Source organism: Neofelis nebulosa, chromosome 7 (genome assembly GCF_028018385.1).
Source record: "Neofelis nebulosa isolate mNeoNeb1 chromosome 7, mNeoNeb1.pri, whole genome shotgun sequence".
Taxonomy (NCBI): Eukaryota; Metazoa; Chordata; class Mammalia; order Carnivora; family Felidae; genus Neofelis; species Neofelis nebulosa.
The window spans coordinates 136,398,599-136,407,867 of NC_080788.1; the positions used below are offsets into that span (position 1 = coordinate 136,398,599).

The following is a 9,269-nucleotide window of genomic DNA, read 5'->3' on the forward strand; positions in this document are numbered from 1 at the left end:
TTTTCCCACGGACCCCTTGTGGGTCACTGATGAACGATCAGCGGCCCTCGTTTGCTGGGGACAGTTCCAGTTTTGATCTGTTGTCTTTAGACGTGTTGTCAGTTTAGATCAGGGGTCTCGTCCTGTTCGGCATGTCATTTGTAAACACAGTATATTCTATTGATAGTTCCACTCAAACAGACCGCGGGTTCGGTGGACCTCCACCTGGCACTTCCAGCTTCCACCACGGCCCCATCTGGTAGCGTGTGACACATGTGCTTTGGCCCAGAAGTTTCCTGGCGACATCCCCCTTTTCCTCTCGCACCACATAACTCATACCTTTCTTTCAAGGACAAGTATGCAGGGCCCTGGAGAGAAATAAAGTGAAAAATGACAACATAAAGTGACTGGGGGAAAGCCAACCACTGCCAGTCTCGTCTGGGGCTAGGAGAAGGGATTTGATGTGGCTGTTTGGCGTGCCGGCCAGGTGTGCCAATGGACTGTGCCCACGGTCTCTGCTGCGCCCCGCCATATGCCCGGAGCCATCAGGCTGCCAGTTGATGGTATCGACTGGAAATATGGGAAGTTGCAGGTCAGGTGTATGAAGTAGAGGAAAATAGGTGTGGGAAATAGAAGCTGAGCAGCCCTACCCTGGAGCATATTGGGAAAAGTCAGAGTCTCCTGCCACAGTGGCTGTGGCTGTGACCACATAGTGTAACTCTACCCGTCCAGCCGTAATGAGCTCCAAAATCTGTGTGCATATTTCATGGAAACTGAAGCAGCACATTTACGTTTCTCAAGACAGATGATGATGAACATTTACCTAGCACAAACTGTTGTTTACCAAGAACACCACGGGCTGCAGTGATCGCCCACATGAAGACCAGAAGGCACAAATCTGCCGAAGAAGCATCAACGTCCACTGCAAAAGGTAGTGATTATGACTTTTAGGAGATGATGCCCAAAGAGGGTGATTTACATGAGCAGCTACAGAAAAGTACGTTTACACACCGCTCTGTGAACCACGGCTTCTTGTTCATATTAAATGATTGTCCTTTAAAATTAATCTTGCTCATTTTTTGAGTAAAGTCCTTGAACAGACGTTTCTTCAAAGATCTACAAATGGCCAAAAGGCACATGAAAGATATGTAATGGCACTGATCATTAGGGAAATGCAAATCAAAACCACAGTGAGTTATCAGTCTATACCCACTAGAATGGCTATTATCAAAACAGAAAATATTTGAAATTGGGTTTGGAGAAATTGGAGCCCTTGTGGATTGTTGATGGGAATATAAAGTCATACAGCCTCTCTGCAAAACATTATGGCGATTCCTCAAGAAAGTTAAACAGAATTACCATATGATCCGGCAATTGCACTTCTAGGTATCAACCCAAAAGAGTAGAAATCAGGGTCTTGAACGGATATTTGGACATTCACAGTCATGGTCATGTCATTCACAATACCCAAAGGTTGCAACAACCCAACGTCTATCAATGGATGGCTGGATAAGCAAAATGGGATCTATACATACAATAGAATCATTCAGCTTAAAGAAGAGTGAAATTCTAATAAAAGGCTACCACACGGATGAACCTTGTGGACATCATGCTGAGTGAAATTAGCCAGACATAGAAAGACAACTATTGCCTGGTTCTATTTATATGCAGTGCCTAGAATAGTTGAATTCATAGAGAAGGAAAGTAGACTGGGCATTACCAGAGGCTGGAGGGAGAGAGATGGGAGTCAGTCTGGGATGATGAAAAAGTTCTGGAGAGCTGCAAACAATGTGAATGTACTGAACTATACCCTTAAAAGTGGTCAAAATGGTAATTTTTATGTTATGTATATTTTACCGCAATAAACAATTAATTTTGTTCACTTTGGATGCCACATTTTCTTGTACATGTACAAAGAGAAGTGATAACTGTTAATGTGTGGGCTCCACTGGCAGAAGAATGACTTTGCAAACAGTTATATGATGCCAACTTGGTATCAGTGTCATCCGATGTTTTAAGTGGATCCGATGGAGATTTGATTTCTTTCAACCAACTCACAGAATCCTGCCAAAGGTGAAACATCCAAAATGAGTGTAAACGCTACTGGAAATTTCGTTAAAATATCTGGCATTGAGGATGAAATTATTTTTGTGGTCTCAATACAAATATATTTTGGTGAAACACAGCTTCATGAACAAAATGATGTTTTTACTAAACTTTCAAATAGCAGTGACCTGAGAATTGCTTGTTATGCACATGTACTTCCCAATTCATTTAGACCAGCTGTGATATTCTACCAGCTGAAATAGAAACTGCGGCTGTTAAAAATTGTAAATATTTGCATGCAACCTCAGAGTAACTGTATAAAGCTCATGTAGTATTAAAAAATAGCTTGGCACAGGGACACCTGGGTGACTCAGTTTGTTGAGTGTCTGTCCCTGGGTTTTGGCTTAGGTCACGATCCCAGGGTTATGGGATCGAGCTCCGTGTCAGGCTACGTGATGAGTGTGGACCCTGCTTAAGATTCTCCCTCTCTCTCTCTCCTGCTCACACACTCTCTCTCTAAGAAAACAAGCAAACAAAAAACAGGAAATAAAGAAAAAAAGAAAGAAAGAAAGGGAGGGAGGAAGGAAGGAAGGAAAAGGAAGGAAGGAAGGAAGGAAGGAAGGAAGGAAGGAAGGAAGGAAGGAAGGAAGGAAGGAAGGAAAAACACTTTGGCATAATAGTTCATGCTTCCATTGTGGTGAATCATCAGATGTGAAAATGCTTGGACTTTTGCAGAACTACTGTGTACATCAGCCTGAGTCATATGATGGCACCAAGTTGGGTTTTTTTCTTCCTTTTTTTGAGGGAGTCCTCTATATTTTTGCCAAAAATGAGTTGGAGATATATATTTTTTAATTTTTACTTAAGATTTTAGTGAACTATATACTTGAATACATTAGCTTTTCACCTATTATTTATAAGGTCTGTTGTATTACAGGCAACTTTCTCTTCCTCGCCCACCTCTTCTATGTGCTAGTTTGGGATGTTTCTTCTTTTCTTTTAATTTAAAAAAAAATTTACATCCAAATTAGTTAGCAGATAGTACAACAATGATTTCAGGAGTAGATTCAACAAGTTGGAAATATTAACCAAAATACTCAAGGCATGAGACACTACAATGAACTTCAGCTTTTAAAATTTTCTAGAAAACTGTGGTGATTGAAAACCAAGCTTGCAGATGGGAAGGCGTGGAAACTTAGCCCTGAGAAAGGAAGGAAGGAGCCAGAAAAACTCAAGGATGGGAGCACCCATCGCATAACCTCCACCTGGGGCTGGGGGAAGCTCAGCTTGAGGCCCAATCCTTTGGATGGAGCTTCTCTTTTAATTTTTATTTGTTGTAAAGTTTATTTATTTTGGGGGTGGGGAGGGGCAGAGAGACAGGCAGAGAGAATCCCAAGCAAGCTCCATGCTGTCAGCACAGAGCCCAATGCGGGGCTCGATCCCACCAACCGTGAGATCATAAAGAGAACCGGGAGATCATGACCTGAGCTGAAATCAAGAGCTGGATGCTCAACCGACTGAGCCCCCAGGTGCCCCTAGCTTCTCTTTTTAATTGTATAAATATATATTCCGTACCACAATGGAATAAGGAAGGACCTACAATCTAAGCTTGGCGAAACATTCAAAAGAGTCATAAACAGAGATCTCTTATTTCCTGCCTTTTTAAATCTTGTCTAAGTACTCACCAAAGTAATCTGAAAGGTGGCAAAAAGACAGTGCCTGTGAAAATATTTGGGCTGAAATATTATATATTTGATATGAAATACGTTAGAAATGAGGCTATCTTCATCTAGCATAATTTCTTTTGGGCTCACCAGGCAACTCAGCACCTGCAAAGAATATATTCTCAATTAAAAATATCATGGTCTATAGAGGAGTCTTTTGAAGTATCAGAAATTTCAAATTTATTAACAAGCAAATGCAACTTTGGAGACAATTTCAGGCTATGTTATGAAAATGAGCCCAAATTGAAAAAATAAAATATATTCTTTAGAAGAATATTTGTGATACGCTATTAGATATAGCTACAAAATGGATTCAAGTACTTGATTGTGTACCCAAAATAACTACTTTTCTAATGGTTTTTAAATGCTCACATAATTAGTATAAGTACTTTGAAAATTTTATTCAGGTGCCCCACTCAGGTGGCTCAGTCAGTTAAGCATCTGACTCTTGGTTTCAGCTCAGGTCATGATCTCACAGTTTGTGAGTTCGAACCCCACACTGGGCTCCACACTGACAGTGCAGGGCCTGGTTGGGATTCTCTCTCTCTCTCCCTCTTTCTCTGCCCCTCCTCCACTTCTGCTCTCTCTCTCTGTCTCTTTCTCTCCAAATACATAAATTTATTTTTATTATTTTTATTTTTTTCAATGTTTATTTTTAAGAGAGACAGAGCACAAGCGGGGCAGGGGGAGAGAGACAGGGAGACCCAGAATCGGAAGCAGGCTCCAGGCTCCGAGCTGTCAGCACAGAACCCGACGTGGGGCTCGAGCCCATGAACCATGAGATCGTGACCTGAGCTGAAGTCGGCCGCTTAAGTGACTGGGCCACCCAGGTGCCCCAAATAAATAAACTTGAAAAAACTGAATAAAATTTTGCTCAGACATATGCAATTGCAGATCTATTATTTTTATCTTGAGAATTTTATTTTTAAATATGCTTTTGAATAGAACTGGTTTATAGTTCTATAGTTTTATAGGCCCATGAATGTCATCAAACCAATTTGTAGATTTCTATGTAATTTCAATTATTTTTATTATCTCCTAACCTCATGGGCGAGAGACCAGTCTGAGAGTTTTCAGTCCTGCTCAGAGGACTGTTTGAAAAGGCCAGGGACACCACGGGGACGGTGTGGAGTGAGTGGAACACAGGAAAAGAATAGAATGTATTGCCCACATCAAGATGTCTGCAATTGCAGAGCTCCAGCAGGGGTTCTGAAGGACCCAGAGGAATGCCATTCACGAAAGGCGAGTCAGACTCAGAGCGCTCAAGGCTGGTTGGGTGCAGTGCCCGTCAAGTAGCCCTGTCCCTGCTCTCCCTCCACGTTCTCCAACCCACAGAGTCCAGACACCAGGAGCTGGAGTTAGCGAACGGGGCAGGAGGAGGGAGGGAGAGAAGGTGCACCACAGCCTGCTTCCCCTAGAGAGGTGGTGGCCCTGGAGCAGGAGGGACAGTGGCAGGAGGTGGCACAGAAGTCTTACCTTAAGAAGACTTAAGTGTTGATTGGGAGAGTTGAATTTCTGAATTGAGACCATGTCTCAATATCACTGTAGGACTTTTTGATACCAAAGAATAAGCAAAACTTGAGGGGCTGATGAACCTTGAAAATATTATCCTAAGCGAAAGAAGCCAGACACAAAGATCACATTTTGTAAGATTCCACTTGAACATTTTGAGAGAGAAAGCAAGCAAGCAGAGGGGCACAGAGGGAGTGAGAGAGAATCCCAAGAAGGCACCACGATGCCAGTGCAGAGCCTGACGTGGGGCTCGATCCCACAACCCTGGAATCGTGACCCTAGCCGAAATCAAGAGTCGGATGCTTAACTGACTGACTGAGCCACCCAGGGTCCCCTTGCAGGATTCCATTTAAATGAAACACTCCGAATAGGGAAACCTACAGGGACATAAAGTGGTTGCCAGGGACTGGGATGAGGGGGGCAGAATGGGGAGTGACTGCTGATGGGTATGGGGTTTCCTTTTGGGGGAGCATGAAAATGCCTTAGGACTAGATAAGAGGGGTTGGTGGCACAACAGTGTGAAAGTACTGAATGACACTGAATTGTACACTTTATTATTTATTTATTTATTTATTTATTTATGTATCTGACTATCTCCTATACTCTTGACATTATTCCAGATGCTTTATTATTTTTTAATTTACATCCAAGTTTGTTAGCATATTGTGCAATAATGATTTCAGGAGTAGATTCCAGTGACTCATCCCCTAGGTATAACACCCAGCACTCATCCCACCAAGCGTCTTCTGTAATGCTCCTTGCCCGTTTAGCCCATCCCCCCCAACCAGAACCCCTCCAGCAACCCTCAGTTTGTTCTCTGTATTTAAGAGTCTTTTGTGGTTTGTCTCCCTCCCTGTTTTTATATTATTTTGCTTCCCTTCCTTTATGTTTTGTATCTTAAATTCCACATATGAGTGAAGTTGTATATTTGTCTTTCTCTGACTTATCTCACTTAGCATGATACCCTCTAGTTCCATCCACGTTGTTGCGATGGGGCATATTTCATTCTTTTTGATTGCTGAGTAACACTCCACTGTGTATGTATGTATATATATATATATACACACACACACCACATTTTCTTAAAAATTTTTTTTTTTTTTTAATGTTTTTTTTTTTTTTTTTTTATTTTTGGGACAGAGAGAGACAGAGCATGAACGGGGGAGGGGCAGAGAGAGAGGGAGACACAGAATCGGAAACAGGCTCCAGGCTCCGAGCCATCAGCCCAGAGCCTGACGCGGGGCTCGAACTCACGGACCGCGCGAGATCGTGACCTGGCTGAAGTCGGACGCTTAACCGACTGCGCCACCCAGGCGCCCCAGACACCACATTTTCTTTATCCATTCATCCGTCAATGGACATTTGGGCTCTTTTCATACTTTGGCTATTGTCGATAGGGCTGCTATAAACATGGGGGTGCGTGTGTCCCTTCAAAACAGCACACCCGTATCCCATGGATAAATGCCTAGTAGTGCAATTGCTGGGTCGTAGGGTAGTTCTATTTTTAGTTTTTTAAGGAACCTCCATCCTGGTTTCCAGAGTGGCTGCACCAGCTTGCATTCCTACGAGCGGCACGAAAGGGTTCCTCTTTCTCCGCATCCTCGCCAACATCTGTTGTTGCCTGAGGTGTTAATTTCTAAGAACAGATACTACACTTGATCTTAGCCAAAAGACCGAGAAGTGATGAATTGTACATTTTAAATGGTTATTGAGTAATTTTAGGTAATGTGAATTTTACCTTAATGAAAAAAAAAAAAAATCAAGTGTCCATCAAGGGACAGGAAAAGGATGCCCTCTACTGGGAAGGCTTAAAGGACAATGCCAGAGAAAAATAAAATTTCAGCAAGGCTTACCCCATACATTCTGCATATAACACATATTACTAAATGGGGCTTTGTGCATCACGCATAAACCATACTCTCTGGGAGGTTTCAAGAATTTTCAGGAGGACGTTTTGACGCTCTTGGAATTTCATTTAATGTGTTGACTTCATTAGCTCCACACACTCTGAGCAGCACTGAAGCATTACACAGGTGAGGGCAAGACAGGAAGCAACACCCGAGATGTCTCCCTGGCTGAGTCTCCTTAGTAGGAAAGTTCTAGACCGGGTCGAAGGTCTACAGCCTTCTGCTGCTGCAGACCCTGGGCCACTTTGGACCCAGTAGCACCCATCAATTCCTGGTGTTCTTGAGGTCCAGCTCGTTGTCGTGTTCTGAGTTCCCCTTTCTGTGAATTCTGACATAAGTCTCCCAGTTCCCGAAATGGATTCTGCACTTCACAACCAAAGAGGTGGACGATGTAGAGTCTCTGAAGCTTGCTCACTCAGAAAAAGGTTCAGGGGCTCCCGGGTGGCTCAGTCGGTTAAACGGCTGGCTTCGGCTCGGGTCATGATCTCACGGCTCGTGAGTTCGAGCCCCTCATCGAGTTCTGTGCTGACAGCTCAGAGCCTGGAGCCTGCCTCGGATTCTGTGTCTCCCTCTCTCTCTGCCCCTCCTGCTCATGCTCTGTCTCTCTCAAAAATAAATACTAAAAACAGAAAAGAAAAGAAAAAGGCTCTGACCCCAGAGGAAAAGTAATCGCAGCTGGCAGGCATCCGGGACATCTGCACTGGCTGTTGTGTGCCCAGGGCACGGTGGGCAAATTATTGAAAAACCTGGCAGGGTGCTGCTAAGTTTTAAGCTTACAAATGTGCATTAAAATAAGAAATGATTAATTCAGAGAAGTAGGGAAGGAATGAGAATCCAAACCATGCTCTTAATTCAAGTGAGCAGATCACATGACCTTTCCAAGCCTCTGTCTTCTTTGTCATCTGAAGATCCTTTTGATTTCACTAGGTGGTTGTGAGAATAAAATGTTACGGATTCATATCAAAATGCTTTGAAAAGTACAAGATGTGATACAAAATGCAAGGATTTTACCCGCGTTGATTGACAAAGGAGCTTGCTCAGAGATACACCTAGCGTGAGACCTAGGGCTTTCCATATTTAGGGATGAAGTGGGCCAGTGGGCAAACCCGCAGCCAGGTTTTACTGTCTCACGCGGGGTTGGCGGGTCTGTTTGGACTGCACAGAGATCCCCTGTTCCGAATTTGTCATTTATTAGAAAGAGGAAACTGGCTGAAAGGCGTAAGCCCAAATGAGAAAAATGAATCACCAACTCATTATAACTTCCTTTGTTTTTCAGGATTAATAGATCCTAGGTCATAAAAATAATACGTTGATTTTAGAGTTTAAAATTTGGGTATTAATTAGCGCAAGGAACAAACTCTGAGTGTTTCTTCTTTGTTTACTTAGCTGGGAAGACAAAGATTTGTGTTTACATTGGCTTATTTGGAATTAACATTTTGATCTCTATGCTCTATTCTCTACCACCCACGATGACATTCAATTCAACTCAGTAGATATTTACTGAGCTTCTGTTTTGCTCCCAAGCTGGGAATACTGTGGTGAACAAACAAGACAGGTATCCTCACCCTTGGGCGGCACATAGGCTTTTGGAGATCGGCCCCAGCCTTTGCCCTGGGCTTTGAAGGAAACGGCAGGTTGTGTGTGTGTGTGGGGGGGGGTGCACGGGGGACCCGAAACCCGCAGACATCACACCCAACCCGCCTCAGATGCATTCTGGGAGGGATTTCCATGAAATTACCACCAGCAGAGGTGGGCACCCAGGTTTGAAACCATTCTTTTTTGAATTCCTATAGAGCCCTCCGGTCCTTTAAGGATATCCTGAATCAAGAGTCTGATATTTAAACTGATAGCCACTCATCACATTTGAAGGGCAGACATCTGAAATTAGAATGCCCAAAGATCAGGAAAGCAAAAGATGATATTTGGTGTGTTTTCACAGGGCAGAGTGTTTTAAGATACTACACTCATCTGCATGGTGGCTGAAGGATTTTTTTTTTTTTTTTTTTTTTAGACAAGCACAAAAAACCCAAACCAATTTTCAGCCTGAGTAATTCCCGTGATTTTGCTTCATATATTGACCAGATGGGTTCCAAGTTGGGTT

General features: G+C 43.1%; 1 pseudogene; it reads right to left on the reverse strand.

Moving 5' to 3' along the window:
* Positions 1–6,837: 6,837 nt before the first annotated feature.
* On the reverse strand, positions 6,838–6,946 carry LOC131518550 (U2 spliceosomal RNA; annotated as a pseudogene).
* Between the last annotated feature and the right edge of the window lie 2,323 nt (positions 6,947–9,269).